The 25,088-nt window shown below is 39.6% G+C and overlaps 1 protein-coding gene across 1 annotated transcript in view; it reads right to left on the bottom strand.

Annotated features, from left to right (window-relative positions):
- The window catches only part of LOC136886712 (uncharacterized), a 141,363-nt gene extending 121,857 nt beyond the window's left edge, over nt 1–19,506 (bottom strand). Inside the window, exon 1 of the mRNA XM_068230926.1 lies at nt 19,386–19,506. The gene's annotated coding sequence lies outside the window, so the exon portion shown is untranslated. The remainder of the gene's footprint in view (nt 1–19,385) is intronic.
- Between the last annotated feature and the right edge of the window lie 5,582 nt (nt 19,507–25,088).

The raw sequence follows: 25,088 nt of genomic DNA on the forward strand, positions 1-25,088 counted from the left end.
CAGTGCGCCTTCCTGTGGTCCAGGATCGCTTTTGAGATCCTCAGTAAATGTGTGTTTTCTTAACTGTTATGTCATCTGTTGGCAAAACATTTGTAGTACATCAACTTGAATGTCTTCAGTTCACACTGACCTCCAGTATTGTCACTTTTTGTAGTATTTGTTCGAGTTTCATGTCTATACAAATGTCGTATCTAGCAGTTGTCATGTGACTGTAGTACACAAAAATGGCACCATTGAAATCAAAAACATTGCTAAATGAATTGGTTATTTTACAAACTTTTCATGAGGGTAGTGATTTTAGTGAAATTGACAGTGAAAATGATTCTGAGGACATTGAAAATCCAGGTGAGGCTGGAGGAAGTTTGGATAGTTTGTCAGATGATGATACACCATTGCAGGCAACTGAGGAAGTGCGCTGTATGTACGACAACAGCAGAAAGGTGAGGGCCATCCGACACTGGTATCCAGTTTAAACATAAGAGTTTCATTTTTGGTCCGTATTGAACTGAGAATGGAAGATAGGAAAAACTAGAAAGGTTCCACCTTTTCAATACAAAAATGTTATAGGTTTATTTATAACATGTATTTGCACTTGGGACTAGTTTCGACGCTGTGTTGGCGTCATCATCAGCCAAAAACTGGGAAAATAGGCCAGTGTGTAGGCATTCATATTACACAAGGTGTTACATTAAACAATACAAATCTTGCAAGGAGATAAAAACATGGATGAATATAGAAACAAATGAATCGTTGAGAAAGCAAAAGTTATACATGTTAAAAAATAACCTTAACCACACATCTTGCAGTGCGAAAATATTCTTCTTGAATGATTCCTGAGTATAAAACACACGCGCACACATTTCTGAAGAGCCAGCAGGCAGGACAAAGTAAAGTGAAACCTTAAGGGATCTTCTGAGAAGAGTTCATCATTTTTCTATGTTCCGATTAAATAATGAAGTCTCCCTTGAGTTCCTGATAAACATACACAACAGGAAATTCTCCTTCACTCTCAACAATAGCTATAAAGACCAACGGTAAATTTCATTTTTCAAAGACGTGAAAGCATGATCTTGAACGTGATGTAACTCCTTTCATTTAACCCATTTTTTACACAAGGTGTTGCATTAAATAATATATCTCACGAGGAGATAAAAACAGGGACGAATGTAGAAACACATGCACCGTTGAGAGAGCAAAAGTTGTACATATTGAAAATAAGCTTAAACACATAACTTGCAGTGCGAAAATATTTGAATTTGAAAGATTCTTGAATAAAAGATGCACGCGCACACACTTCTAAAGAGCCAGCAGGCAGGAAAAAGTAAGGTGAAACCTTAAGAGTTCTTCTGAGAAGAGTTCATCATACTTTCAATGTTCCGACTAACTAATGAAGTCTCGTTTGAGTTCCTGATAAACATACAACAACAGGAAATTAAACAATATACATCTTACAAGGAGATAAAAACAGGGAAAGTTATACATATTAAAAATAGTCTTAACCACACATCTTGCAGTGTGAAAATATTCGTCTTGAATGATTCCTGAATACAAAACACACGCGCATACAATTCCGAAGAGCCAGCAGGCAGGAAAAAGTAAAGTGAAACCTTAAGAGTTCTTCTGAGAAGAGTTCATCATTTTTTCTATGTTCCGACTAGCTAATGAAGTCTCCCTTGAGTTCCTGATAAACATATACAACAGGAAATTCTCCTTCACTTTCAACAATAGCTATAAAGACCAACGGTAAATTTCATTTTAAATATTGTGCAGAGACGTGAAAAGCATGATTATGAACATGATATAACTCCTTCATTTAACCCAATTTTTACACAAGGTGTTACATTAAACAATACACATCTTACGAGGAGATGAAAACAGGGCCGAATGTAGAAACAAATGCATCGTTATGCATATTAAAAATGAGCTTACCACACAACTTGCAGTGCGAAAATATTTGCCTTGAATGATACCTGAATACAAAAACGTACGCGCACACATTTCTAAAGAGCCAGCAGGCAGGAAAGAGTAAGGTGAAGCCTTAAGAGTTCTTCGGAGAAGAGTTGTATTTTAAATACTGTGTAGAGATGTGAAAGGATGATCTTGAACATGATATAACTTCTTCATTTAACCACCTATGAAAGTCTCTCTCTATATTACATAGCTTCAAAAACAACCATTCTGTAGATGCACAAAATAGTCTTGTAATCTTCACAGGTCCGGTATTCAGCTCGACAAGAATATAAAATTGGTATTCAGGAATACGTTTTTGAGAGTTTGGAGGTTGACTGTGCCAGATTTGTGGTGTATTGTTGCAGCATTACGTGTAGGGGGGGGGGGCCAGGTTTCTGTGATGTTTATTGCGGGACATGAGGCGGAAAAGCTATGTCGCGAGTTGAAGAAGAAACAGAGCGTGTTGTATAGTTTAGGTCTGGGGAGCGGCCATTGTTGGATTAGGAGGGGGGAGGGGAGGAGTGGTAGGGGAGGAGGAGTGGAAGGAAGGGAAGTATGGAGGGTGATGTGGTGAAAGTGTGTGGCGTGACAAAGTATTATGCATAATCTGAAAGACCGATCTGTTTTTCGGGATATTCATGTTTTTGAAAAATTCAATGAGAAAGTCGAATAGGATCTTTGGTTTCTCTGAGATATCATTTAAGTTTAGGTTGGGATTGAAATATTGGTCTAAATGAATATAGAGGTTTTCAGTGACGTCTAGGAGAGAACCTTTGTTGAGAATATCTAGTACCTCAAGATCTTGATTTATTTCAGTCGGCCTACATATAAAAGAATTTAAGCACAATTTTACTGAAATAAATCAAGATCTTGAGGTACTAGATATTCTCAACAAAGGTTCTCTCCTAGACGTCACTGAAAACCTCTATATTCATTTAGACCAATATTTCAATCCCAACCTAAACTTAAATGATATCTCAGAGAAACCAAAGATCCTATTCGACTTTCTCATTGAATTTTTCAAAAACATGAATATCCCGAAAAACAGATCGGTCTTTCAGATTATGCATAATACTTTGTCACGCCACACACTTTCACCACATCACCCTCCATACTTCCCTTCCTTCCACTCCTCCTCCCCCACCACTCCTCCCCTCCCCCCTCCTAATCCAACAATGGCCGCTCCCCAGACCTAAACTATACAACACGCTCTGTTTCTTCTTCAACTCGCGACATAGCTTTTCCGCCTCATGTCCCGCAATAAACATCACAGAAACCTGCCCCCCCCCTACACGTAATGCTGCAACAATACACCACAAATCTGGCGCAGTCAACCTCCAAACTCTCAAAAACGTATTCCTGAATACCAATTTTATATTCTTGTCGAGCTGAATACCGGACCTGTGAAGATTACAAGACTATTTTGTGCATCTACAGAATGGTTGTTTTTGAAGCTATGTAATATAGAGAGAGACTTTCATAGGTGGTTAAATGAAGAAGTTATATCATGTTCAAGATCATCCTTTCACATCTCTACACAGTATTTAAAATACAACTCTTCTCAGAAGAACTCTTAAGGCTTCACCTTACTCTTTCCTGCCTGCTGGCTCTTTAGAAATGTGTGCGCGTACGTTTTTGTATTCAGGTATCATTCAAGGCAAATATTTTCGCACTGCAAGTTGTGTGGTTAAGCTCATTTTTAATATGCATAACGATGCATTTGTTTCTACATTCGGCCCTGTTTTCATCTCCTCGTAAGATGTGTATTGTTTAATGTAACACCTTGTGTAAAAATTGGGTTAAATGAAGGAGTTATATCATGTTCATAATCATGCTTTTCACGTCTCTGCACAATATTTAAAATGAAATTTACCGTTGGTCTTTATACCTATTGTTGAAAGTGAAGGAGATTTTCCTGTTGTATATGTTTATCAGGAACTCAAGGGAGACTTCATTAGCTAGTCGGAACATAGAAAAAATGATGAACTCTTCTCAGAAGAACTCTTAAGGTTTCACTTTACTTTTTCCTGCCTGCTGGCTCTTCGGAATTGTATGCGCGTGTGTTTTGTATTCAGGAATCATTCAAGACGAATATTTTCACACTGCAAGATGTGTGGTTAAGACTATTTTTAATATGTATAACTTTCCCTGTTTTTATCTCCTTGTAAGATGTATATTGTTTAATTTCCTGTTGTTGTATGTTTATCAGGAACTCAAACGAGACTTCATTAGTTAGTCGGAACATTGAAAGTATGATGAACTCTTCTCAGAAGAACTCTTAAGGTTTCACCTTACTTTTTCCTGCCTGCTGGCTCTTTAGAAGTGTGTGCGCGTGCGTCTTTTATTCAAGAATCTTTCAAATTCAAATATTTTCGCACTGCAAGTTATGTGTTTAAGCTTATTTTCAATATGTACAACTTTTGCTCTCTCAACGGTGCATGTGTTTCTACATTCGTCCCTGTTTTTATCTCCTCGTGAGATATATTATTTAATGCAACACCTTGTGTAAAAAATGGGTTAAATGAAAGGAGTTACATCACGTTCAAGATCATGCTTTCACGTCTTTGAAAAATGAAATTTACCGTTGGTCTTTATAGCTATTGTTGAGAGTGAAGGAGAATTTCCTGTTGTGTATGCTTATCAGGAACTCAAGGGAGACTTCATTATTTAATCGGAACATAGAAAAATGATGAACTCTTCTCAGAAGATCCCTTAAGGTTTCACTTTACTTTGTCCTGCCTGCTGGCTCTTCAGAAATGTGTGCGCGTGTGTTTTATACTCAGGAATCATTCAAGAAGAATATTTTCGCACTGCAAGATGTGTGGTTAAGGTTATTTTTTAACATGTATAACTTTTGCTTTCTCAACGATTCATTTGTTTCTATATTCATCCATGTTTTTATCTCCTTGCAAGATTTGTATTGTTTAATGTAACACCTTGTGTAATATGAATGCCTACACACTGGCCTATTTTCCCATTTTTTGGCTGATGATGACGCCAACACAGCGTCGAAACTAGTCCCAAGTGCAAATACATGTTATAAATAAACCTATAACATTTTTGTATTGAAAAGGTGGAACCTTTCTAGTTTTTCCTATCTTCCACTGGTATCCAGGACGTCATGTGGAAGTCCATAAAACATGCTGGGATCAATCAGAGCACTTCTTCACAGCCAAGGGAACACAAAAGGAAGAAAGCCCAGGAAGAGGAAGTAGAATGAGAATAAACTGCAGGAGTCCGATTTGTTGGCTGAATGGTCAGCGTGCTGGCCTACGGTTCAGAGGGTCCCGGGTTCGATTCCCAGCTGGACAGGGATTTTAACCTTAATTGGTTAATTCCAATGGATCGAGGGCTGGGTGTGTGTGGCGTCCTCAGCATTAGAAATCATCCTAGGTAAGGCCCTCATCTTCATAGACAAGCAGGTCGCCTGTTAGGCCGTCTACGAGAAAAAGATCCACACCAGGCCTCTCCGGAGGCCATACGCCACTATTATTATAACTACAAGAAAAAAGTGAATGTTTTCTTTTTCCCCTATTGCGACAAAGTGCTAATTAGTTATAGATTTTCTTGAAACTTTCAGAGTTATTTCAGCATTGTATGGGGAACATTTTGCATATTTCTTTTTTTTTTTTTGGGTGCACTTTTACTTTGTGTTTTCAAGATAACAAGAATTCAAACTAACAAAAAGTTTGCTTTCTATTTAAGGATCTTTAGTTCTAATATTTGCATTTTTTATATGTATTTCTATCTGAAAAACTCTTTCTCATCAAAATGGTGTCTATATTGTTGGTTTCTGAAAATATTTACCGATTTTATAGAATATTTTCTAAACCACTATAGTTTCAATGCATGGCAGTACAGAATATAGCATTGGCACTTGTGGGGTTAAGCATTGTTACAGTGTGTTACAATGGGGGGGAGAGGGGTTAAATTTTAAGGCATTTTTGCAAATGTATTTCATGGATAACTCCTAATGAGAAAGTTGTACACATTAATAATAATAATAATAATAATAATAATAATAATAATAATAATAATAATAATAATAATAATAATAATAATAATAATAATTTTAATCTGACACCATGAAGGATGCCTGCTAGTCAATTTCAGAAGATTACAGAGTAACATGGATCTTTCCTGGGCAACCTGCAGCTGAGATATCATTCTATCAATTACAAAATACTCTTCATCACCACAACCGACTATTGCAAGCATTTCAGCAACACTGTGTTATTACCTGTTGAGTGTATTCTGAACGCAATAGAAGGACCATTCACAATCAGTTTTCACGCACAGTGATTTAAAAATTTGAATTTGAACATGTCCTTCATTTCTCATCTTCGCCAATAAATATTATACAGCGCCTAAAAATACTAAACAGTGACACCACCTTTAAACACATGCTCTGGAAATAATGGTTATCCTTCAGAGCAAAAGTAATGCATGGCCAGCAACACCGGGTCTGCTGTTGTTAATCTTTAGGAACCACTTTTACTGCATACCACAATCCACCTGATACAAAGATTTTTCAATATGATAATGTTATTGGCTTTACATCCCACTTACTTTTACAGTTTTCAGAGACATCAAGGTGCCAGAATTTAGTCTCGCAGGAGTTCTTTAACGTGCTAGTAAATCTACCAACATGAGGCTGACGTATTCGAGCACCTTCAAATACCACACCATACTGAGCCAGGATCGAACCTGCCAAATTGGGGTCAGAAGGCCAGCGCCTCAACTGTGTAAGCCACTCAGCCAGGAAAAGATTTTTAAATATTACTACGACAATTTTTGTTGGAAAAAAAAATAAAAAATCCCCATCGATTAACACTTTGAACACTGGTATATTTGTAACATGTTAACCGCTGTATACAGAGAGTTTTAGTCGTATTTTGAGGCTTTATCATTTCTACCCTTTTTGAGATTTTTTTTGCTATTCGCTTTACGTCGCACCGACACAGATAGGTCCAGCATTTGCCTGGTGTGAAAATGGGAAACCACAGAAAACCATCTTTAGGGCTGCCGACAGTGGGGTTCAAACCCATAATCTCCCGATTACTGGATACTGGCCGCAGTTAAGCGACTGCAGTTATCGAGCTCGGTCTTTTTGAGATAAAGGAATATTCTTGCAGTTTCAAAAATTATGTCTAAGCACTGAATTCATTTAGTAGTTGTATTTTTGACACAGAAACATAAAATGGGGCCAATATATTTATCACATTTTTGAGAATTTTTATTAATTTCAAATTGTGTTTGTAATTAATGCTTTTTTTCATATTTACATCTAACATTGTTTCATTAGTATTACTATGCTTATATGAGAAAAGAAGTCCAAATTCCACTTTGTTAGGTATTCCATCGCTGAGAGTATCAAGCCACTTGCCCCGCCACTGTGTGGAGAAAACTTCTTTTAGTCGGCTGAAACTAGAAATTATTTAAAAAGTTTGCTTCCCATTGAACTTCGGTAATTCTGTTTCCTTACTGTAAATCCCTCCATGACTGTCTCTCAATGTTACCTTGTCCTTCTCTTACTTCTCGCTGTATGCGTGTTTCTCCGATGTGATGATAGATTAGTATTGACCGATAGAATGATAGAACTGCCTCTCCAGCTTTTGTCGTAGATATATATATAGGCTCCAAAATCTCCCTCCATGTACCACATCACATACGAGTGGTGTTATAATACTTTACTCCAGAAGTCGTTCGTTCAGAATACGTTATAGCCATAATACAAAGAAATGAAATGATGATGTGAAATGGACGACTACAAACCTTACATATAAACATAATAATTAAAAATGACCTCCCACTAATTAAATATATACATCTTTCCAATTAATTACACAGTTCAATAATTTTGTACATCATCACAGCTTTACATAGCACCGACACAAACAGGTCTTATGGCAACGATGGGATAGGAAAGGGCTAGGAGTGGGAATGAAGCAGCCATGGCCTTAATTAAGATACAGCCCCAGCATTTGGCTGGTGTTGCGGCGTACTAACAACCGAGGAAAAGGACAATGAAACAACTGGTGGCACAACATCGCAGCCCAGGTCTTCGATTGCTAGCCCAACCACTAAGAGTTTAAGAGGCCAATCCAGCGCGAAAAACACACCAACCGCTTAGGGCAGGCCTCAATAATTAAAGACATAGTACTGGGAAGCAATGGAATCTGGGCAAAACCAAAGGTCTAGGACCATAACAGAGAGTGGAATAAGATCAAAGAATAGAGCAATTCAACTACAATAACAACTCACCGTCACACTTCAGGACCAAATTTAAAAAAAATTTAAGAACGCAAAGCAGGGTGGGTGGCCCAACATATATTTTTATATATATATCAAATAAGAGTTTTGTCTGTACATTGCTCAGAATTTGAAAAGAATGGTATTTTCGCATTGATCATGTCCATGGTAACAAGGAAACACATTTTTTTCTTTTCCGTAGTTTCTGTCTGTCCGTATGTATGTATGTATGTATGTATGTACACGTATCACGAGAAAACTGCTGAAGAGAATTTAATGAAAATCGGTATGTAAAGTCAGGGGATGAGCCACTACAATCTAGTGGTAAATCATTTTATTCACACTGAGTGAAGTCATAGTTTAGGGGAAGGCCTGAAATTTAATTCTCAAATATTTACATTATTAGTGGTCCTATCGATAAATAATACATAATTAAAGTTATATAGAATTAAATTTCCGATCATTAGTGACAAATTTTTACTGTACCGGCTATAACAGATATTCACAAATTTGTATTTTTGTTGCTAAGGCCATATCAACGCCGAGTCACGAAAAAATGGGTGAACAGAATTTAAAGAAAATCGGTATAGAGAGTCGGGGAATAAGAAACCACAGTCTAAGCTATAAACAATTTTATTCACCCTTGATCAAATTGTAGTTTAGGGGAAGGCACCTAAAACTAATCTAGAATTCTGTATACAATGTAGAATTACGTAGCAAAGCACGGGTACATCAGCTAGTAAAACATAGAATTCAAATTGAGACAAATTAAATAACTTCAAACAAGGTTCATTTTTAAAAAGAGAACTACTATTAAAAGCATGATCACAGAACTAGAAGTCTTCAAACTTAACCAATGAATAGAGTACAAGAAGGTTTAAAAATCAAACTCAAGTTGTAATTTAAGTTGAACCTCGAGCTCGGTTCCCTTTACTTTTTTTAAAAGGGAGGATATAATGAGTACTCATTAAAATTAATAAATTATGTACACCTTCCTGGGTACGACCAGCCCTACAATTTACCCATCTACTAGACCTTTACCAAATTCTTAGAAAACAATTAAAAGCCAACAGGCCCAACTACCAAAGATAATTACAACATGGTTTAAAATACCCTAGTGAACATGACAGCATTTTAAAGGAAACAATCTATCCGTGTCCTCAAACCAGGTCGATAATATCAAGAAGTAACTTTAAGGTAGGGCAAAATTGAATAAAGTGTACAGCCCATGTCAAAATGAATTAATTTTAACCTTGAGAACCAACCATAAGGTTAAACAATAATATTAAAAGAAATAAATGTCTTTCCGTGACCCAGTTCATCACACCAACTGCACAAAATAATCACACAACCACCAGCATCTGGACACCATCACAACAATCAACTCACACCGCAACAATGCGCACTAATCAGAACCGTTGTCAACATAACAAAAGAAGGAAGCATACCATGACAATGCTATAAATAGAGGGTAGCTTCAGAAGCAGTAGCTACCAAACAAAATAAGTAAGAGATAAAATAATAATAATAATAATAATAATAATAATAATAATAATAATAATAATAATAATAATAGTAGCAGTATGTGTCTGTCTTTGTGGACTTTAACAAAGCGTACGACTCCATTGACCGGGAAGTCCTGCTAAACATCTTAAATGAATTTGGAGTTGATTTGAAACTGCTGGCATTAATTAGAGCCACCCTGACCGATACAAAATCTAAGGTGAAGTTCCACGGATGTCTCTCGCATACCTTTGACATCAAAGCAGGAGTCCGACAAGGTGATGGGCTATCCCCGATACTCTTCAACTGTGTTCTTGAAAAGATCATCAGAACCTGGCGGATGAGATTACAGGAAACCAACTATAGTCCATTGAGAATAGGAACCAAATCCAAGGGGATCGCAACAGACTGCTTAGCATTTGCCGATGATATTGCTGTTCTCTCAAACGACATAGAAACCGCTAGAGCTCAAGTTGAAATTTTAAAGGAAATTGCCGAACAAACTGGTTTGCAGATATCGTTTGAGAAAACAGAAGTAATGACTAACATCAAAGAGGCTCCTCCAAAACTCCATACAAAATACGGGGACATCACCCGAGTAGACAAATTCAAATACCTGGGTGAGATCATCATGAAAAATGGACTGGACAAAGAAGCACTTCAGGAGCGAGTACGCAAACTGGAAATGGCCTACCAAACATCCCGCACAATCTACAACAAAAAATGCCTTTCCCAAAACACCAAGATACGTCACTATGAAACCGTTCTGAAGCCAGTAGTTCTATATGCAGCCGAAACCCTGTCTCTAAATGCCAACAAAGGACTCCTTGAAGAACTGGAGAAAAGAGAACGCAAAATTGTGAGAGGAATCTTGGGATCAAAGTACAGAAATGGAATCCATCAAAAGAGATCCAACGAGGAAGTCTACAGCAAAATAGAGAAAATTACCGACACAATCAGAAAAAGACGGGCACGATTTTACGGTCATCTGAAAAGAATGGACGGAAGAAAGTTAACTAAAGAAATCTTTCACTTTTTTGATTCAAACCCCAAAACCACAATTCCCTGGTTTAGAAATACCAAAGAAGACCTGCAAATGCTACATATCTCAGCTGAAGATGCCCTTAACAGAGATCTCTTCCGCAAGAAAATATTGACGAACGGGCTACACCGAGACGAGCAACCGAAGAGAAGACGCGGTGCCCCTTGGACAGAGGAGCGTAAGCAGGCCCACTCACAAAGAATGAGGGAAATTTGGGTTCTAAAGAAGGCCAAGATCAGTGTCAAATGCAACAGGACTTAACGTGGTCCTTGATGGCCCCAGCGAATTATATATAATAATAATAATAATAATAATAATAATAATAATAATAATAATAATAATAATAATAATAATAATAATAATAATCCGTGCCCGGTCAGCTTGCGTGGGGTCTAGCTCTGAACTGAGTACGTGTTAGGCATAACTCTATGTAAGACACTGGGGTGGGGGCCCTCAACCCCGACACGGCACGTCCCAATGGCTGATAGGGAAAGTTCCTGTAGATATGCAGGGCAGGTGCGAATAAGGCATAGCCAAATAAGCACCCCCGGATCAACTGAGGGAACAAGGAAAATGGTCAACAGCCTTGACGGCATAAGAGGATTCATCCCGATGGCGGAGAGGGCGGAAGAACTGACTGAAATCCACTTCGCGCCTGACTTGCAGCAAGCGGCAAAGTGGTCAGCGTCTGTTCACCAGAGGTGCGGCTGGAAATGTATGTTCTGGAACTATCCACTCCAGTCCTATGAAACTGGACTACGGTCCAATACTTGGATAATCAAGTACCATGAGGCGTGGCAGAAAACAAATTTGTACCCCAGGTGGTAACCAATCCACTGCTGACATTAGCAGCACAACCAGACTATCGGATTCTGGGGAGTCTGGCTGGACATGCAAACAGAGGGAGTCGAAGACCTCTGGCCAACTTCGCCCAAACAGCAAAACATTTTTCGGAACACTGAACATAAATTCTCTCTTGTGGGCAGGGACGTTGTACGAACTAGAGCAAACCCTAAATGATCAAAAAATAGAAAAACTGGCACTCCAAGAAACGAGGCTGACCGACGAACACGCAATGGATTTCGGGAACTACAGACTCTTCAAAAGTAAAACAGACAAACGGATTCTCAAAAACACACCCCATTTAGGAGTTGCTTTTGCAGTCAAGAAGAGCATACTTAACTCAGTAACAGGTGTGAAATGTGTTAACAATAGGCTAATGACAATCACCCTAAAGTGTGCAAACAAATCATACACACTGATCAATGCACATATGCCAGTCAATGAGGACAATAAAACAGATCATGAGAAGGTAGACAAATCCTGGGAAATACTAGAAGAAACAGCATCAAAAATTCCTCAAAACCACGTCAAAATTCTGTTAGGAGATTTCAACGCTCAGCTAGGCAAGGAAAGGAAATACAGGAAAACAGTTGGAAAATTCCCAGCACATAACTGGACGAACCAAAATGGACAGAGATTAGTCGAATTCTGCAGGGCATTCAACCTTAAAGTCATGTCGACTCAATTCAGGAAGAAACCTTCTAAACAAATGACATGGAGATCACCCAACTCCCTCTTGGGCGAGTTTCAAATTGACCACGTGGCAATTTCATACCCAAACCACAGAGAAATTATGAATGTCCAAGTAAGGAAGGGTGCAAACATAGACTCAGACCACTATCTGACAAGAGTCAAACTACAGTTGATACCCCAAAGGTTCAGAAGAAGGAAGCAAATAATTCTGAAATTTGATACTAGTCGGATCCAGCCATCTCTCACTGAAGAATTAGAGAAAAAGCAGTCCAACAATTGGCAGCAACTCAAGACCAAACTAATTGAAACAGCACAAACACCGATTCCTCTGCAGAAAAGAAAAAAACACCCTTGGTGGAACGCAGACTGTGAACAAGACATTCAATCCCGGCAGAATGCATACAATAAGCGGAACAGCAAAAAGACCGATAAGAATCACAAAATGTTTTTGGCAGTCAGGAAAGAGGCAGCGAAATTAATCCGACAGACCAAAAGGAAATTCGAGAAAGATCAACTACTAGAAATTGAAAAGGACTTCGAAAGAAACCACACACGAAATTTCTACAAGAACTTCAAAACAAAGCTAACAGGGTATCAGCCACAAAACCTTTGCTTTAAGAAAGTAAATGGGCAATTTGCACTGAACAATCAAGAAAACTGCACCGAACCTGCAAGGTATTTTGAAGAACTGCTTAACTGCCCAGAGCCAACACAAAGATTTCCACCGCAGGAACCTGACTTCACAAACCCAAATTCAGTACCACCGGATGAAGAAGAAATTACCAGACAGATAAAGCGACTTAAAATGAATAAAGCTGCAGGTGAGGATGGGATCATAGCAGAAATTCTCAAATCAGCAGGCCCAAATACTATAAAAGAATTCACCGGTATCATCCAAGAGATTTGGGAAACAGAACAAATTCCAGAAGATTGGAAAAGTGCACTAATTCATCCTTTACATAAGAAAGGAGACAGAACAGACGTAAATAACTACAGAGGAATCTCATTGGTATCTGTTGCCTACAAAATTTTATCTCAGTGCCTTCTCGATAGAGCCCAACAGCAACTAGAACCAAAAATTGGAGAATATCAAGCAGGTTTCAGACCGGGCCGTTCATGTTCAGAGCAAATTTTGAACCTAAAGTTAATCCTAAGGCATCAGAGAATTTGTAGCAAAAATGTAGTTTGTACTTTTGTTGATTTCAAAAAGGCCTATGATTCAGTTGATCGTCAATCACTGTTTCAGATATTAAAAGAACAGGGTCTAGACCGGAAAACACTCGCAATTGTAAAAGAGACATTGACAGACACAAAATCTAAAGTTAAATTCATGGGGGAAATCTCAGACCCTTTTCCGATCAAAACAGGAGTAAGACAGGGAGATGGGCTCTCTCCACTACTCTTCAACTGCGTCCTTGAAAAGGTAATACAGGAATGGCGCAAACAGAAGTCTGTCCTCAAGATTGACCAACCAATCACTCTTGGTAGGGGCAAATTAGCAGTAGACTGCCTGGCATTTGCGGACGATCTGGCAATCTTAACTCGTGACGTTTCAACAGCCATAAACCAGATCGAACTCCTGAAAGAAACAGCGGAAAAAGTCTGCCTCCAAATATCGTTTGAAAAAACTGAATCATGACCTGCAGCAAAGAAGCCCCTAAAGTCATGGAGACAAAATAAGGCAAAATAAAACGGGTCCAGCAATTCAAATATCTCGGTGAAATAATTCAGGAGAATGGAATGGAAACCGAAGCCAATGAAGTTAGATGCCAAAAAATGGAAACTGCGTATAGACTCACCCAAAATATCTATAACAAAAAGTGTCTCTCCAAGCATGCAAAACTAAGACACTATAATACAGTTATAAAACCAGAATGCCTCTATGGATCAGAGACACTAATTTTGAACAGGAAAACTGATCTAGAAAATATTCAGAAAAAGGAACGCAAGATCATTAGAAAAATTTTAGGCCCAAAACTCGTAGATGAACAGTACCGCCTTAGTGGGAAACAGGAAATCAAACCATTTTCTAACATTCACAGCGACATCAGAAAACTCAGATTAAGATTCTTTGGACATATAAAAAGGATGAACCCAGATAGACTTACCAAGCAAATAGTTGAATTTTATGAAAACCGAAGTAAAGCCAAAACGGAGACAATAAAATGGACTGGCGAAATTAAAACAGATCTCAAACTGGCAGGAATTACACCTGAAGACATCCAAAGCCGGGTTATCTTTAGAACCAAAGTTCATAAGTGGCAAGTTGACCAAGAGGAAAAACCAAAGAAGAAGACTGGAACAACATGGTCTCAAGAGAGAAAAGAAGCACACAGCAAACGAATGAAGGAAGTGTGGGCACAAAGAAAGGCAAATGCCTGTCTCTAAGTACTTTGCGTAGTCCTAATGGGCTCATTCGCAAAATATATAATAATAATAATAATAATAATAATAATAATAATAATAATAATAATTACAAATGAAAATCGCAAAAGGAAGATTTGATAAAATTGCACCTAATGCACACTTCAGTATTCACTCGGGTGTAGAAATTACAAATCGTTACAGTAATCGCTAAAACATTATGACACCTTTGGGTGGCTAACAATACACACAGACCACTCGAATTGTAAAACTATATTTCCAGTTTCTTTTCTTTCCATGGGAAAGAATTTAAATTAACGACATCCAATACAGCAATTTAACTTATCACAGGTCCTGTCAAAAGGGTAGATCATTTCACCTGCCAGAATATGAGATAATTGAGTGAGCGCGTAAGAATTTTTATCAGTTACACAATTTTAGTTATGAAATGTTCACCTTTTTTAACTTTATGATGTCGGAAGGCGAATGGCACCTTCAGGTGAAAAGCTGAGGTAATATTATCTGCGCACTTTTTAGCGATAGATTTACACCCTAGTGCTGAATAGGTCGACCTCGGCAATCTCCGAGATTCGTGCTGGCAACCTTTGAAACACAAGCTATGAATTGCTTATGCATCGCTGTGCAGCATCTGGCGTACACTTTACGTACTAGTACTGTTGTTATTTACACAGCAAAGCCAAACTACAGAATTCACTCGAGGAATAAGATTCGCATCGAGAAATGTTATATAATGTGTGTGACACAGTTGTTGGCTTAAGATAACAAAGGTTTAGAAAATTCATATCGATCGATCATATTATCGATTCAATTCATATTTCATTTCCATTCAGCTGGCAGTACTAACGGAACCGCGAGAGCTCCCTCCTTACTCCTCAAACCCGTACACAAATCTATCGCTAAAAAGTGTGCAAATAATACGTGCCGAGCCGACATGTTGGATTCGCTTCAATGAAGCGAAGCATTAATACCTTGTATTAAATAACACTAGTATGTTTTTATTGTTTACCCACCTATTTAATACAATACAATCTCAAAAATAGGACTTTGTCCTCATCAAAATTGTTAACATAAAATGAATACATTGGATGGTACATGTTTTGCCTATCAATAGTAGGCATCATCAGCCATATTTTTATCTTAGGAATAGATCAGGTACATGATTGGAAATGACTTATGAATACTGTTAAGAAGTAACTATCTCTTGTAAAATGGATTAGAGATCGTTAAACAACTATTACAATATACTGTAAAATGTAGTATACTATTACTTAATAATATTTGAGCCCAAAAACATGACAATTATTTGAGAATTATAACATAGGTGGTTGATTCTTGATACTAAAAGTGATTTTAAAAGATATTACAATACAGTTAAAAATCGGAAAGCACATTCCAATTAATTGTCAAATGGCGTGGTGTTGAAAACTTGAGGAAAGCCAAACATTGGTAATAGTCTTTGGTTCTTGGAGTTGGTAAGTATTGATTTTCATTTATGTGCCTATAAATTTTGAAGAATTTTCATATGGCGTAGTTCTTTTTGAGAAAATACTAGTTAGAATGCTGGTGCTGTACGCTACATTGGAGTTTGTGTAGATATCATTAGGCCATCATCTTTGATGAAGTATTTGTGGGAAAAGTTGTTGGACGTGTTGATGTGAGCGTACTAGTCGAAAGGGAACGTTGTAGTAAAAGCTGTTGTCAATCGGTGGGTAGCCAAGTGACTTTGCGCCTGGCAGTGATCGCAGCTTGTTCACTGAACTGTTCACCTCTTCTCATAAACGTTTTGAGGCACAGTGCCAGACATTGCGTGTGTTGTGTTACTCTTCAGGGGCTTGCACCTTGCTTCATATGAGTGAATGATCGACTTCTTCTGGTTTATGATTTTAAATCGTACAGTGCTAATCCCTATTGTCTTTTATTGCTTCTTGAACTGCTTTTGTGAAAGACTTATCCTTTAATTTGTTTCCCTTGCACTGTTTTTTCATATCGGTTGATGATGACCCAGATTGGTGGTCGAAACTGGTACCACTTTTAATCAAATAAGAATGTAACACTACATTTCTTATTTACTTGTATTGAATAGGTTGAACCACTTTATTTCTTGTTTCAATTTAATTGTGATACAGTTCAATAAGGAACATTATGAAATTTTTATCTTTAAAAGAACAATTACAATGTCAAGATGAAGATCATCCCGTTAAGAGAGCTCTTGCAATCGAGGAACCAAAGACAGGACATGAGCGTCTGAAAGCAACATGGCGACGTACAGCCGAAAAGGCCTTGAATAGAAATGGCATTCCAGTGGCAGAGTTATCCAATCACAGGAGTACTCTCTAAGGATCAGAAGAGCCGACCCTGAGTGATACTTGTGAATGTCCATTGTGGGCACTCATACGGCAACGAAAGAAGAACAAAACAAATACAAATATGTAGATGCCTAAAGAAATATTTTTTAAAATCGAGCTTACTTTGCAGATGGACTAAAGCAAAAATAGCATAAAATGTCTAATAATGTTAAATTTACAATATTTGTTACTAAAATATCATGAAATGTGAATGTAGCATTTTTGCTACATCATGCACCTGTGTTGTATTTTCTCAAGATGGAGTTTTTTACCTTCAGCAAATATTTGTAATTCCTTCTGACATAAATGTCTTATGGCTGCGGATCATCTGAAAATATGCATTATGGAAGTTAGCTTGACACAAGTGGAACCCTGGCAACTGTGCAGGCTGTGATGTAAGGTATGGATGGATGGCCAGACGATGTTACCTAGCAACCGTGCAGGCTGTGTCTTATGGCTGGTGGTCATCTGAAATTAGCAGTCATTGATGTGATCGAGCTACATTGTGTTTGAAAAAATGCAGATTGTTTCAAAGGCTATCACATCAGGTGAACTGTGGACATGACCTATCCATTTGAGCAAGCCATTATGGCGAAGCTATAGAAAGGAGCACTCACGGTTTAGTACCACGAGCGACCGCTAGGTGGAGCACGTCAGTTCACTGTCGCACTAGTAGCGCTGAGAGGGAGCGCCGAGAGGTACGACAATTCTGCCAACTGTTGGTTGCCCCTAAATAACTTTTTTCTTGCCGTGCGGACAGTATGTGCCGCGGCCATAGTTAAGAGCCTCTCGAAGGGAGTCTGGCTCCCAAAGGGAGCCACTGTTCTCATGACAGAGCTTGGCCTGGATTTAAAATGATAGGTTACAGCTACTAAATTACATTTTTTTCTTGCCGTGCGGGCAGTATGCGCCGCGGCCATAGTTAAGAGTCTCTCAAAGGGAATGTGGCTCCCGTACTGTTCTCATGACAGAGATTGGCCTCGAGGTGCAAAAATACCTTAAAGCTAATAAAATAATAATCTTTATACCTCGCGCCGAGGCCATTTCAAACTTCCCGGGCCGCTTCATAATTTGTTTTTTCTGCAATGGTTGGTAACAAATTCTCGGCCTCATCCTAGGTGTCAGTGACGTCATTCTCTTACTTACGTGAACCAATCACCGTTATAAGCAATGGAGTATGGCGTCTAAAACAGTATTTCTTATTATAAAAGTAAATATACTTCTAGGGCGGGCGGGTTGGTCCCTGGCAAGCGTATTGAACACATCTCTCTTCCTCGATCATTATAAGGTAAAATTGGAAGCATTTCAAGTAACATTCTATGTAATAATCCTTCAGTTCTCCTTTCTATATTTTTACCAAAAAATTTGTTGTCAATGTGTTGTTACATATTATCTAATCTCCCTACAATAATTTTTTCACCTCAGAGCTGTGGGTGTAAATATAGTCATGCAGTGTAGGGTTAAGTTAATCACTTGATTACATGTGGTTATTGATAAATAAGACATATCAGGGGCCTCTGGCACCTCACTTTACAAGTTCAGGGTTTACTTACAACACTGGTGCTTAGAAGTTAGGTTTAAGCCACCTTGGGCAGATTGGTTAAATGTAAGACAGGACCACAAATCCTCACTTCACCGCTGCTAAAAAGAAGTAATATAAAATAATCCCAGAACAAAGGGAAAGGAGAAATTTCAACGAGGTGCGGTACTGAAGAATCAGCCTTCAGTTGGAGGACCATGGCGATGTGCACCAACACTATTCGAGGACCTGTGTTTTCAATCACACATGATGTGTTTCAGTATTAGATCCGCCAATAAACTGAACTGGATAGTTAAGTAAAATTTAGGCCTAATTTATACAACATCCTTGTGGTTGCCACCCTACGACTTAAAACTTACTACCGCATGTTCATATCCGTAATAATGATAATAATCAACATCACGTCACGTAACTCCTACAGACACAAACGATAGTAAATTAAATAAAATTAGTGTAAAGAATATGTTTTAACGTGGTTCAAATCGCGGTCACTCCATGTGAAATTTGTGCTGGACAAAGCGGAGGCGGGAGAGGTTTTTTCTCTGAATACTCCGGTTTTCCCTGTCATCTTTCTTTCAAGCAACATTCACCATTATCATTTCATTTCACCTGTCAGTCATTAATTATTGCCCAAGAAGAGTGCGACAGGCCTCAGAAGCCGGCACAATTCCTATCCTAGCTGCAAGTTGGGGGCTTCATTCATTCACCCCATCCCTGACCCGGTCATTGACTGGAAAACAGGTTGTAGGTTTTTAATATGTTTTAAAAGCCAACCCTCACCCCAACCTCAATATTAGATTAGTACTTTGTACGGTACTCGGAATACACTTACCTTGTTCCTCTTAACGACAGACAGCAGGTCCAGAGCTGGAAACTGGAATCAACGATGATGTAAAGTAAAGAGAATGAAAAAATCTTATCGAAAGTCAATACAATATCAGTATCAGACAGTGCGCAACTTACGCGCCTAGTGACAAGTTCCGGTAAGCAGTGTTGCCATCTCCTAAGTCTAAATTCCCCCAATCACTTCTAAAATCCCTCTAAATGAGACAAAAATCCCTGAAATCACAATTATTATTTTCGTCACCATCGTAATGATCAAACACAATATTTTCAGAAATACTACAGTACACAAAAAGATGATTGGGAACACACAACAAAATTATTAGAAACCATGCATGCTATTGTTTAAAATAAAACTACTCACAAGTTTTGTCTTTCTTGTATTCCTGCTGAATGATCGTGCAGAAGTCTTAAAATGTGCCCGAGATCTTCTAGCACCTCCCCTTTGTCACTTATTTCAACGTTTTTGTGATGATATATGGACGCATTGAACGTTTTCATAATTTGAGGGGATGGTTGAAAACGAGTACAACATATGTTTTCCGTAATTAAATAATATCTAGTTGCAAATAGAGAATTTATTAGTTCCAACGATAACCTGTTCCGTAATTTGTTTTTATAATAGAAACGACTGAAAATGCGCGCTCCACTGTGACATTTGATACTGGTAACGTTAGCAGCCTAATTGCAAAGTTACCAATATTACAGAATAGATCATTTCCAGCTGCATCTTTGTCTTCAAAAACCTCAGCCCAGAAAGCCATAGCACTTGATGTGTTGTGCCATTGTTTATCTTGGAGACTGTTCCACTCTGAGACAATGTCATCTATATTCCCATCCACTTTAAGACCACTGAAATTTGAGACATGTTGAGTCACTGAATCGATGATGCTTGTAGTCGAAATGGGTCCAAAATCCAGGTCATCGGCCCCTCTTAATAGTACTTATCGATAGGAAAGTAGAACCATGTTATTTTTCGCGTTGCGGTACTAATCAAAAGTAGCGTAGACTCGCGGTATTCCACACATAATGGTACTATTCACAGGTAATGTAATGCGCATATGTAACACAGATTTATGGTGTTTCGCACACTGCGGCGCTATTTACAGGCAACGCAAACCTATATAGGAAACGCAAACGTGTGGCGTTCCTCACGTAAGTGGACTAACCACAGGGACTCGCACTATCCAGTGGTGTTCCTCACATGGTGGGTACTAAGCATGGTTTCGCTCATCCCATGGTGCCGCTTATATAGGGGTACGAATCACAGGCACTGTAAAATGCATCCTGAGCCACACACTGTCGCTACTAATCACAAACCTGTTTTGTACGTAACATAGTGGTACTACGCGCAAGTAAAAGCGACCAATGGTGTTCCCTACGTGATGGTACTAATTACAAGTAGTCTCGTGTTCTAATTTGATCACTACTTGGTCGCTCCTTTTAGTAGCCTCTTAAGACAGGCAGGGGGTACCGTGGTTGTACTCTTCGTCTGCTTCCCGCACCCATTAAGGGTAGTTCTGCCTGTTTAACAGTGCTACCAATTTCTACAGGTTTGATTTTTGGCGTGATTTTGCGACCCTCTCCATCTGAAATTAATCGCAATGCTTTTTCGTTTTTGCATAATGTAACAAATCCTTCTTATGAGCTTTGAGACCAGCGTGGCAATATCTGCAGAATGCTTTGGAGTCCTGGCCAGATGGGTCGGGTGTAAACAGTAGCTTGTTTTTAGGGGTTCGGCGGCCACCGCCACCACAGGCCCTCGACAGAGGCCTCCACCGCATTCACCTCTGGCAAGGTCATTGCTATGCGGGATAATACTGCATGCTTAACCCCACATCCGCCATCTTGGAGGAGCTTAACCTTACTTTTTACACGTAAGAGAGCAAGCCTAACCTCATGGAGGAGCCTAACCTCAGTTTTTCGGCCAGACGCCCTTCCTGACGCCTAAGAGAGCGAGCTTAACCTCACAGAGACTATATTGGAGGGGCTTAACCTCACTTTTTCACGCGCAAGACATCAAGCCTAACCTCAGAGCTACCTTGGAGGGGCAGATGCCCTTCCCGACACCATCTTGAGTAGTAGGGCAAAGGGTATTCTCGAGACGTTATTTTGAGTAGTAGGACAATGGAGATTAGCATAAGAGAGCACACCTAACTGCATGGAGGAGCCTAACCTCAGTTTTACGGCCGGATGCCCTTCCCGATGCTAATTGCACAATATGACGGCTAAACACAGCTCCTTATGAGACGGCCAAAGGGCACTTGCGCAAGATGGCTGCTGCTCTTATGAGACGGACAAGGGCGCTTGCGCAAGATGGCGGCTATCTAATTGCACAAGATGGCTGCTATACATAGGCTCTTATGAGACGGCCAAGGGCGCTTGCGCAAGATGGCGGCTATGGGTGATTGCAGAAGATAGCGGCTATAAATGGGCTCTTATGGAGAAAGATGAGGGCTAAGAGCGATTGCGCAAGATGGCTGCTATACATAGGCTCTTATGGAGAAAGACGTCGGCCATGGGCGATTGCACAAGACTGCAGCTGTACATGGGCCCTTATGGAAAAAGATAACGGCCAAGGGCGTTTGCGCAAGATGGCTGCTATACATAGGCTCTTACGAGACGGCCAAGGGACTTGTGCAAGGTGGCGGCTATCTAATTGCACAAGATGGCTGCTATACATAGGCTCTTATGAGACGGCCAAGGGCGCTTGCGCTAGATGCCGGCTATGGGTTATCGCACAAGATGGAGGCTATACATGGGCTCTTACGGAGAAAGATGACTGCTATGAGCGATTGCGCAAGATGGCTGCTATACATAAGCTGTTATGGAGAAAGATGCCGGCCATGGGCGATTGCACAAGATGGCAGCTATACATGGGCTCTTATGGAAAAAGATGATGTCCAAGGGCGCTTGCGCAAGATGGCGACTATACACAAGCCTATATAGAGAAAGCTAGCTTAGAGGCTACTGCGCAAGATGGCGGCTGCTCTTATGAGACGGCTTAAAGTCGCTTGCGCAAGATGGCGGCTATATATTGGCTCTTTTGAGACGGCCATAGGTGATTGCACAAGAGGGCGACTATACATGGGCTCTTATGGAGAAAGATAATGGTCAAGACGCTTGAACAAGATAGCGGCTATACACAGGCTTGTATGGAGAAAGCTAGCTTGGAGGCTACTGTGCAAGATGGTGGCTATACACAGGCTCCTATGAGGCTAACTCCTAGAACGTGGATCAGAGGTTACTGCGAAAGATGGCGGCTGCTCTTAGGATACGGCTAAACGGCGCTTGCGCAAAATGGCGCCTATACAGACTCTTATGGAAAAAGCAAGCCTAGGGGGCTACTGCACAAGATGGCAGCTATACGTAGGCTCTTATGGCCTCTTCCTCCTCCGAAGGGACCCAGCCACCCACCTCCTCCTCCCCTCCTCTCTATAGCAAAAGGGCACCTCTTCCTAGCGAAAGGGAAAAAGGCACCTCCTCTTAGCAAAAGGGCAAATGGGTAGAAAAGAACATTTCCTCCTGATCTGTTAGGCAAAAGGGCTACTCTTCCTGGCAAAAGGGTGCCTCCTCCTAGAAAAAGGACAAAAAGGGCTCTTCCTTATCTGTATGTCTAAAGAGCTCTTGGGCCGATGACCTTCGATGTTAGGCCCCTTAAAACAACAAGCATGATCATCAGCAGCAAAGAGCTCTTACTTCTGGCAAAAGGGTAAAGGACTCTTCTTCTTCTTCTTCTTCTTCTTCGCAAATGCGCCTCTTGCTGGCAAAAGGGCAAAAGGACTCACCCTTATTGTTACTGAAGTTAGCTCCATCCCTCCTCTCACAGATAGACGCTTTTTTGAATTGAAAATCGTCCAGCTCTTCAATGTAAATTCATTGAATCATGTGTGTAAGCGATGTACCGATATTTTTGCTAGTTGCTTTACGTCGCACCGACACAGATAGGTCTTATGGCGACGATGGGACAGGGAAGGGCTAGGAGTGGGAAGGAAGCGGCCGTGGCCTTGATTAAGTTACAGCCCCCGCATTTGCCTGGTGTGAAAATGGGAAACCACAGAAAACCATCTTCAGGGATGCCGGTAGTGGAGTTCGAACCTACTATCTCCCAAATACTGGATACTGGCCGCACTTAAGCGACTGCAGCTATCGAGCTCGATATTTTTGTTGACAAGTGTTTTAATGTGATTATTCAATGCGTTTAAATGAGAAAAAAGACAAAGTTCTGGCAGGAATGCTAAAGCTAACAAAAGTAATGCATAAATGAAATATCAAGCCCTTTCACAGCGGTCCATTTCACATCTTGATTATATGTCTAATTTCAGGCTTTAAATAACAACCTGTTACTTAATTCTTCATTCATTTGTCCCGAATTGCTTTAGCAACTTTGAAGTTAATATCTTAGTAACACTTTCTTTCTAGACTAATTTGTTTATCCATTTCCGTATATACATTTCCACTGATATTTGAATTTAGCGCAAATTTTCAGGTCACGCCACTTGCGAATTGTCTCCCATTTTAACAAGGCGAAATCCGGAAGTGTCACGTATTGTCTCTACTGTATTTGGCTCCACCGAGCTGGACCGCGCTAATGGAACTATTGGAGTTAACAGGTCACAAGTGAATTTATTTTATTACTAGCTGATGTACCCGTGCTTCGCTACGGTATTCTCAGAAAGACTATCTTTGTGGTTTTCCTAACTGAAGTCAACTTCAGCCAGCACAAAACGTCAGTAGGAATGTAGCGATTAAAATCAATGTTATCATATAAAATACTCAATCAAGTGAAAATGTTTTAACAATAATAATAACCAAAGTTCTGAAGCACGTGATGGATATTTATGAGTCAGGATTCATACAAATCAGGTTATTTTATGCTGAATTATAATGCCAAGTTGTATCTTACGTAATTAGTACAACACTAACTACGCAGTGTACGAGGGTGCCAAATTGGAAACAGATGTTGAGTTCTGACAGCGAGGGGGAAGTCCAGGATTCCCACGGCTTAGCACCACCTACTGGACAATATCTGATGACGCTTTGGAGATTGTAGACAAACCTGCGATGCGATCAGAATGAAAATCGATCAGTAAAAATAAGAATATTCCAGCTATAATTTGATACCTCAACCAATGTCGAGAACCCCTTATTAGCGGACCGATGTTTGTAAAATAGGCGTGGCTCACCCCTTCTCCGTGCGCCAGGCCGGTCCAACTATAAAATGACAGAGCCTTGAGGCCGAGTATGGCATTCTTTCTTATACTTCGCAGTCGTTGACAGTCTCTCATAGTTGTGCTTCAGTCTTTAAACAGTGTGCAGTTGTGACTCAGTAATTAGTTGTGGTTTGTTGTGAGATCAATGGTACTCTCAGTGAATTGATCATAATATGCGGTGTGCATATAATTTGTCACTAATGAATTTATAAATACGATAGTACCTAATCTGTGCAGATTACGTGTTGAGACGTCACGAACCTGTGAATGTGGTTACTCTTTTGAAGTTAATACTATGTGCGAAACCACATAAATGATCGGAGTGAGTGCGGTTTGACTGTATTATAATACGCACGTAATGTAACTGAGCACATAAGTCAGATAAGACAGCAACGTGATATAGGAGAATTTATAACTTTGTGACAGTATATTCATAGAGTAAACTTGATGAAAGAATGAGCGGCTTATTTACAGTATCA

The sequence above is a fragment of the Anabrus simplex genome, chromosome X (assembly GCF_040414725.1).
Source record: "Anabrus simplex isolate iqAnaSimp1 chromosome X, ASM4041472v1, whole genome shotgun sequence".
Lineage (NCBI taxonomy): Eukaryota > Metazoa > Arthropoda > Insecta > Orthoptera > Tettigoniidae > Anabrus > Anabrus simplex.